Raw genomic sequence first — 8,048 nt, forward strand, 5'->3', positions numbered from 1 at the left:
AATTTTAGATATATTCAATGTCGGGTGAAACTTCTCCCATCTAGAAAAGTGAGAAGGAAAAGCGAAAAGGAAGGAATAATAAGCAGAAGGGAAAGGAAACTGTGAGGGAAAGGAGTAAGATGGGGAGGAACTCTAAGGGTGGAGGAGGGATACTAAAGGGAGGGCTGTGAGAAGCAAAGTTCTACAAGTTTAAATGGGAAGCAGGATAAAGGGGGAAGAAGGAAAAAAAATAGGGGTTAACAAGATGGAAGTAATACAAATTGGTTTTTAACCATAAATGTGAATGGGTAAACTCCCCAAAGAAAGGTTAGAGAATGGTTAAAAGCAGTCCTAAATATTTGCTTACAGAAACACAAAACGGGGCTCAGAAAAGGAAAAGGATGGAGCAAAATCACATGCTTCGGTGAAGTCAAAAAGGGGTGCCATCATTCAATCAACAAAAAAAAAAATTGATCTAATTAAAAGATAAGGAAGGACACTTTATCTTGCTAAAAGGGTTAAAAAAACAATATCTATTAAAATTTACCAAGTGGTATAGCATCTAAATTCTTTTTTTTTTTTGGATGTTTTAAAAAGCATTTTATTTGGTTTAACACCCAAAATAAAATTTTAATATGACATTGAAACAGAAAGTACAGGTAAATAGTTATGTTTGATCTATCACAAAATCACATAGACATAAAATAGAAAACCCTTCAGGCCCTTTCCTTTAATAAATCTGTCTAATCACCCGGAATAAATACTGAGTTTTTTAAAACATCTTCCTTGAATTAAATTTATATTCTGGAATGTTTTTTTTTATCCAAAAGGACTGGGGCTACTCAGAAACTGATTAAAATTATCAGAATGCTTAAGCTCAGTTTTTTTGTATAACCTTCTACAATTTCAAAAGGGTTAGTAGATACTGGTCCTCCTGGCAATATCAAATGCTGTTTCTTCCAAGTTATTTTTTAGGCCTGGTTTGATGTAACGATTCATCAGAAGGAGTTCTAGGGTGTCTTTGCCATCTCTATTTCCTGCAGCAAGATGCAAGGGGGTCAACAGGCCATTTGTTTGAGCATTGATATCTGCATCATGCTGAAGTAAGAAAGATGCCACCTTGGTATTGTTCCATTTACAGGCACTATGTAGGGGAGTCCAGGCATCTACTGTCACTGCATGAACATCTGCCCCTTGGCCAATCAGCTCTCGGACAATATCTAAGTGTCCACTATATGATGCTCGATGGAGAGGTGTGTATTCATCTTCATCTCTGGTGTTTACTTGAGTGGTCTTTTCAGAAAGCAGCCTTCGTACTGTGGCAAGCCGATTTTTTTCAGCAGCCCAAAGAAGCAATTTGTTTGGCTCCTTTTCCAGTTTTTGTTCTTGCATTTGATACCACTCCTCTGTTTCTTCATCCTGTTCTTCTTCTTCATCAGTATCATCAACCCAGAGGCTCTGAGTTCCAAGGGGAATTAGGTGTCTATGTGTTTCTAACAATTCCAGCTGGTTAAAATATTCAGAAAAGTCTAGTGTCTTCTCTGGATCAGATTTCCCACCATCATCTGCTTTTTCTTTTTCATTCTCAATGTTTTCCATTTTTATTATCAGTTTCTCTGAACATCCGGGGCTCGGGCCTATCTGTTTCTTTCTGTGATGAATTGTGTCGTCTCTATTTTAGTCACCATTAGAACCTGGAGAGGCGGAATTCCCAGGACTTGGGGAGGCCATGACAAGGCCCTCCGGAGAGGGCCAGTCACCTCACAAGGCCGGCGTCGGGGCCCTCTGTCCTCCAACAACAAACGGGCGGCTCTGCCAGGGTCCCAGGTGGGAAGAGAGGTGGCGGAAGAGCTGATGCGTCGCGGCCCGCTGTGATCTTGTCTAGTTGGACTGGAAGACGGAGCCACGTATGGGCCACAAGCAAGTCCGTTACGCGCAGAAGACGGGCTCCGGGGGTGCGGGGGAGCGGGGGAGAGCGAACCCACCACTCCCCAGCATCTAAATTCTTAAAAGAGAAATTAAGAGAGCTGCAAGAAGAAATAGATAGCAAAACTATAATAGTGAGAGATCTCAACCTTGCACTCTCAAAATTAGATAAATCAAATCACAAAATAAATAAGAACGAAGTCAAAGAGGTAAATAGAATACTACAAAAGTTAGATATGATAGACCTCTGGAGAAAACGAAATGGAGACAGAAGGGAGTACACTTTCTTTTCAGCAGTTCATGGAACCTATACAGAAATAGACCATATATTAGGACATAAAAATCTCAAACTCAAATGCAGTAAGGCAGAAATAGTGAATGTATCCTTTTCAGACCACGATGCAATAAGAATTACACTCAACAAAAAGCCAGGGGAAAGTAGACCAAAAAATAATTGGAAACTAAATAATCTCATACTAAAGAATGATTGGGTGAAACAGCAAATCATAGACATAATTAATAACTTCACCCAAGAAAATGACAATAATGGACGTCATATCAAAATATGTGGATACAGCCAAAGCAGTAATAAGGAAATTTCTATCTCTAGAGGCTTACTTGCATAAAGTAGAAAGAAAGGTCAACAAATTGGGCTTCAACTTAAAATCTAGAAAAGGAACAAATTAAAAAACCCCAGTCAAACACTAAACTTGAAATTCTAAAAATAAAAGGAGAGATCAATAAAATTGAAAGTAAAAAAATTATTGAATTAATTAATAAAACTAAGAGTTGGTTCTATGAAAAAACCAACAAAATAGACAAACCCTTAAGTAAATCTAATTAAAAAAGAAAGAAGGAAAAATCAAATTTTATCTTAAAAATGAAAAGGGAGAACTAGCCACTAATGAAAGGAAATTAGAGCAATAATTAGAAATTACTTTTGCAACTTTATGGCAATAAATTCGACAACAAATGAAATGGAAGAATACCTTCAAAAATATAGCTTGCCCAGATTAAAGAGGAAGAAATAAATATCCTAAACAGTCCCATCTTAGAAAAAGAAATAGAACAAGCTATTAACCAACTCCCTAAGAAAAAATCCTCAGGACCAGATGGATTTACATGTGAATTCTACCAAACATTTAAAGAACAATTAACCCAAGCTATATAAACTATTTGAAAAACTAGGGACTGAAGGAGTCCTACCAAACTCCTTTTATGACACAGATATGGTACTGGTACCTAAACCAGGTAAGCTGAAATCAGAGAAAGAAAATTATATATCAATCTCTCTAATGAATATCGATGCTAAAATCTTAAATGAAATATTTGCAAAAAGATTACAGAAAATCATCCCCAGGATAATACACTATGATCAAGTAGGATTTATACCAGGAATTCAGGGCTGGTTCAATATTAGGAAAACTATTAGCATAATTGACTATATCAATAAGCAAACTAACAAAAACCATATGATCATCTCAATAGATGCAGAAAAAGCATTTGATAAAATCCAACATCCATTCCTAATAAAAACACTTGAGAGTATAGGAATAAATGGACTTTTTCTTAAAATATTCAGGAGCATCTATTTAAAACCCATAGTAAGCATCATATACAATGGGAAAAACTGGAATCTTTCACAGTAAAATCTGAAGTAAACAAGGTTCTACACTGTCCCCATTATTATTCAATATTGTATTAGAAACATAGCCTCGCAAAAGTCAGAAAGAGATTAAAGAATCAGAATAGGCAGTAGGAAACCAAACTATCACTCTTTGCAGATGATATGATGGTATACTTAGAGAACCCTAGAGATTCTACGAAAAAGCTATTAGAAATAATCCATAACTTTAGCAAAGTTGCAGGCTATAAAATAAATCCCCATAAATCCTCGGCATTTTTATACATCACCAACAAAGTCCAACAGCAAGCGATACAAAGAGAAATTCCATTCAGAATAACTGTCAACAGCATAAAATATTTGGGAATCTATCTACCAAAGGAAAGTCAGGATTTATATGAGCTAAATTATAAAAAACTTTCCACACAAATATAGTCAGACTTAAACAATTGGAAAAATATCAAGTCTCTGGAAGTCGAGCAAATATAATAAAGAATGACAATACTCCCTAAACTAATCTATTTATTTAGTGCTATACAAATCAGACTCCCAAGAAAAATATTTTAATGATCTAGAAAAATAACAACAAATTTATATGGAATAATAAAAGGTCAAGAATCTCAAAAGAATTAATGAAGAAAAAAATCAAATGAAGGTGGCCTAGCTGTACCTGATCTAAAACTATATTAAAAAGCAGCAGTCACCAAAACCATTTGATATTGGCTAAGAAATAGATTAGTTAATCAGTGGAACAGGTTAGGTTCACAAGATAGAATAGTCAACAATAGCAATTTACTGTTTGACAAACCCAAAGATCCTCACTTTTGGGATAAGAACTCATTATTTCACAAAAACTGTTGGGATAACTGGAAATTAGTATGGCAGAAATTAGGCATGGACCCACACTTAACACCGCATACCAAGATAAGATCAAAATGGGTCCATAATTTAGACATAAAGAGCGAGATTATAAACAAATTGGAGGAACATAGGATAGTTTATCTCTCAGACTTGTGGAAGAGGAAGAAATTTGTGACTAAAGACGAACTAGAGACCATTATTGATCACAAAATAGAAAATTTTGATTACATCAAATTAATAAGCTTCTGTACAAACAAAATTAATGTAAACAAGATTAGAAGGCAAGCAACAAACTGGGAAAACATCTTCACAGTTAAAGGTTCTATAAATTCATTTCCAAAATATAGAGTTTGACTAATTTATAAGAAACCAAGCCATTTTCCAATTGATAAATGGTCAAAGGATATGAACAGACAATTTTCAGATGATGAAATTGAAATCATTACCACTCATATGAAAGAGTTTTCCAAATCATTATTAATCAGAGAAATGCAAATTAAGACAATTCTGAGATACCACTACACACCTATCAGATTGGCTAAGTGAGGAAAAAAATGAGAGTGTTGGAGGGGATGCGGGAAAACTGGGACACTGATACATTGTTGGTGGAGCTGTGAACGAATCCAACCATTCTGGAGAGCAATCTGGAATTATGCCCACAAAGTTATCAAACTCTGCATACCTTGTGATCCAGCAGTGTTTCTACCCCAAGGAGTTACTAAAGAAGGGAAAGGGACCAGTATGAGCCAAAATGTTTGTGGCAGCCCTGTTTGTAGTGGCTAGAAGCTGGATACTGAGTGGATGCCCATCAATTGGAGAAGGGTTGGGTAAATTGTGGTACATGAATGTTATGGAATATTATTGTTCTGTAAGAAATGACCAGCAAGATGAATACAGAGAAGCTTGGCGAGAATTACATGAGCTCATGCTAAGTGAAATGAGCAGAATCAAGAGATCATTATATATGTCAACAACGATACTGTATGAAGATGTAATCTGATGGAAGTGGATTTCTTTGACAAAGAGACCTAATTCAATTTCAATTGATCAATGATGGACAGAAGCAGCTACACCCAAAGAAAGCACACTGGGAAATGAATATAAACTGTTTGCATTTTTGTTTTTCTTCCCAGGTTATTTTTACCTTCTGAATCCAATTTTCCCTGTGCAACAAGAAAACTGTTTGGATCTGCACACATACATTGTATCTAGGATATACTAGGACATATTCAACATATACAGGACTGCTTGCCATCTAGGGAAGGGGGTGGAGGGTGGGAGGGAAAAATCAGAACAGAAGTGAGTGCAAGGGATAATGTTGTAAAAAAATTACCCTGGCATGGATTCTGTCAATAAAAAGTTACTATAATTAAAAAAAAAAAAAGAATACCGATTTTCCAAGCATATGCTTATGGAGTATTGTCCAATCAGTAACTAGCCTTAAGTGCTCAGTTATCCTCAATGCATTAACTCAAGAGTTTCAGCCCTTTACATCTCCTGCTTTCTTTTGTTTTAGAACACAGGTGGTCACACCATCCCTGACTTCTCAGGGAGGTGAGAATCCCAAAAAGGAGGTGATCACACCCTCCCTGACTTCTCAGGAAAGGAGATGAAACACCGAGAAGGAGGTGATCACGCACCCCCTGACATCTCAGGAAGGGAGATGAAAAGCACCAAAGGGAAGTGGAGATTCCTAGCAGGTTTCTGGGTTGAATGGTCTTATTAGAAACAGGTATGCATAAACCCATAAGCACAGTAGGTATTACACAAGCACATAGCAATAACACACAGAGTGGTAACTCTCCCCACAGCCAATGCAGGCTCAATGTGGTATAACAAACATGAATTGTACATGCAAGTAGTGGTATAACAAATAATATAAATCAACATGGTATTGTAAAAGATTTCCAGAAGTCCTAGAAAGAGGGTATGTAAACAACAGTCACACATACACCTTCTTCAGCAGCCAAGAGATAGTCCAAAACCAAACTATTGTTCATTGCTTGATGTGTCAGGGAATCCAATGATCCCCACGTTTTTGAAGTCCTTCAACAGTTTTTTATGTGTTAGGCAATCCAATGATTCCAGCAGATTTTAAAGTCCTGCAACAGTCTTATCATTTCTCAGAAAATCCAATGATTCCTGAGGGTTTTCAAGTCCTACAATAACCTTATTATGTCTCAGAGAATCCAATGATTCCTGAGGGTTTTGAAGTCCAACAATTTTTGATGTTCATGCACAAAACACCATAACTGTCAGGCTCTTTCAGTGGTGGGCATAGTCATCAACAGAACCACCCAATGTTTCTTGGGTCTTCTTCATTTAGAGGGTCTGCTCCATCTCTCTCCCATGGAAAAGGCAAATATGGCTCATTGGCACCTATCTGAATCTTTCTCCATCTGTGGAGATACAAGCAAACCTTCTCCTCCAGTTAATCTATCTGGTCCCTTCTATTCACCACTTTCTGGGTCTCTCCACATCACCTGGCAATTATCTAAAGATAGTGGACTTCGCTCTTCCAGTGGGTTATAAAACCTGTCTGCCAGAGCCAGTGCATCTTTATTAAAAAATCAAGACGTTAATAGTATAAAAGGCTAGGTTTAGAAGTTCTCTATGGTTACCTGTGGTTCCCCCTTTCTTTTGTTTTTGAAGGATTGTCTTAATGTCTCTGTTTCTCCTCTCTACTATTGCTTGTCCTTGAGGATTAAAAGGTATGCCAGTAGTGTATAAAATCTTATACTGTGCACAAAAGTGTGCAAAATGTTTAGAAGTATATGCAGGTCCATTGTCTGTTTTTATTGCTTGTGGCACACTGATAATTGCAAATGCTTGGATAAGGAATTCAGTGACCACTTGGGCTATCTCTTTTACTATTTATATTGCAAAAGTGAGTACTGAATGAGTGTTTATCACAACATGGAAAAAATATAGACAACCAAAAGATTTATAATGGGTCACATCCATTTGCCAAATTTCATTGGGTCTCAAACCACGGGGGTTCTTCCCTTGAGGCAGTGTAGGAGCATGGAAAGGAATGCAAACTATATAGGCTTTTACTATGCTCCTAGCTTCCTCTCTTGTTATTCCAAATTGTAAACGTAAAGCTTGAGCAGCCTGATGATATTTATTTATTTATTTCTAATAGCTTTTTATTTACAAAATATATGCATAGGTAATTTTTCAGCATTGATAGTTGCAAATCCTTTTGTTCCAACTTTTTCCCTCCTTCCCTCCACCGCTCCCCCCATATGGCAGGTTGATCAATACATGTCCAAACAGTTAATTTGCTGTACAAAAAGAACCGGAGTTTGAAATAGTGCACAATTAGCCTCTGAAGAAAATCAAAAATGCAGGTGGAAAAAATAGAGGGATTGGGAATTCTATATAGTAGTTCCTAGTCACTTCCCAAAGTTCTTTCCCTGGGTATAGCTAGTTCAGTTCATTACTGCTCTATTGGAACTGATTTGGTTCATCTTCATTGTTTAAGAGCGCAACGTCCATCAGAATTGGTCATCATATAATATTGTTGTTGAAGTATATAATGATCTTCTGGTCCTACTCATTTCACTCAGCATCAGTTCATGTAAGTCTCTCCAGGCCTTTCTGAATCATCCTGCTGGTCATTTCTTATAGAACATATACCACAATTTATTCAGCC

General features: G+C 36.8%; 1 pseudogene; it reads right to left on the reverse strand.

The window, feature by feature from the left end:
- Positions 1 to 894: 894 nt before the first annotated feature.
- LOC116421667 lies at positions 895 to 1,949 on the reverse strand (annotated as a pseudogene).
- Between the last annotated feature and the right edge of the window lie 6,099 nt (positions 1,950 to 8,048).

This window comes from Sarcophilus harrisii, chromosome 2, assembly GCF_902635505.1.
Source record: "Sarcophilus harrisii chromosome 2, mSarHar1.11, whole genome shotgun sequence".
Taxonomy (NCBI): Eukaryota; Metazoa; Chordata; class Mammalia; order Dasyuromorphia; family Dasyuridae; genus Sarcophilus; species Sarcophilus harrisii.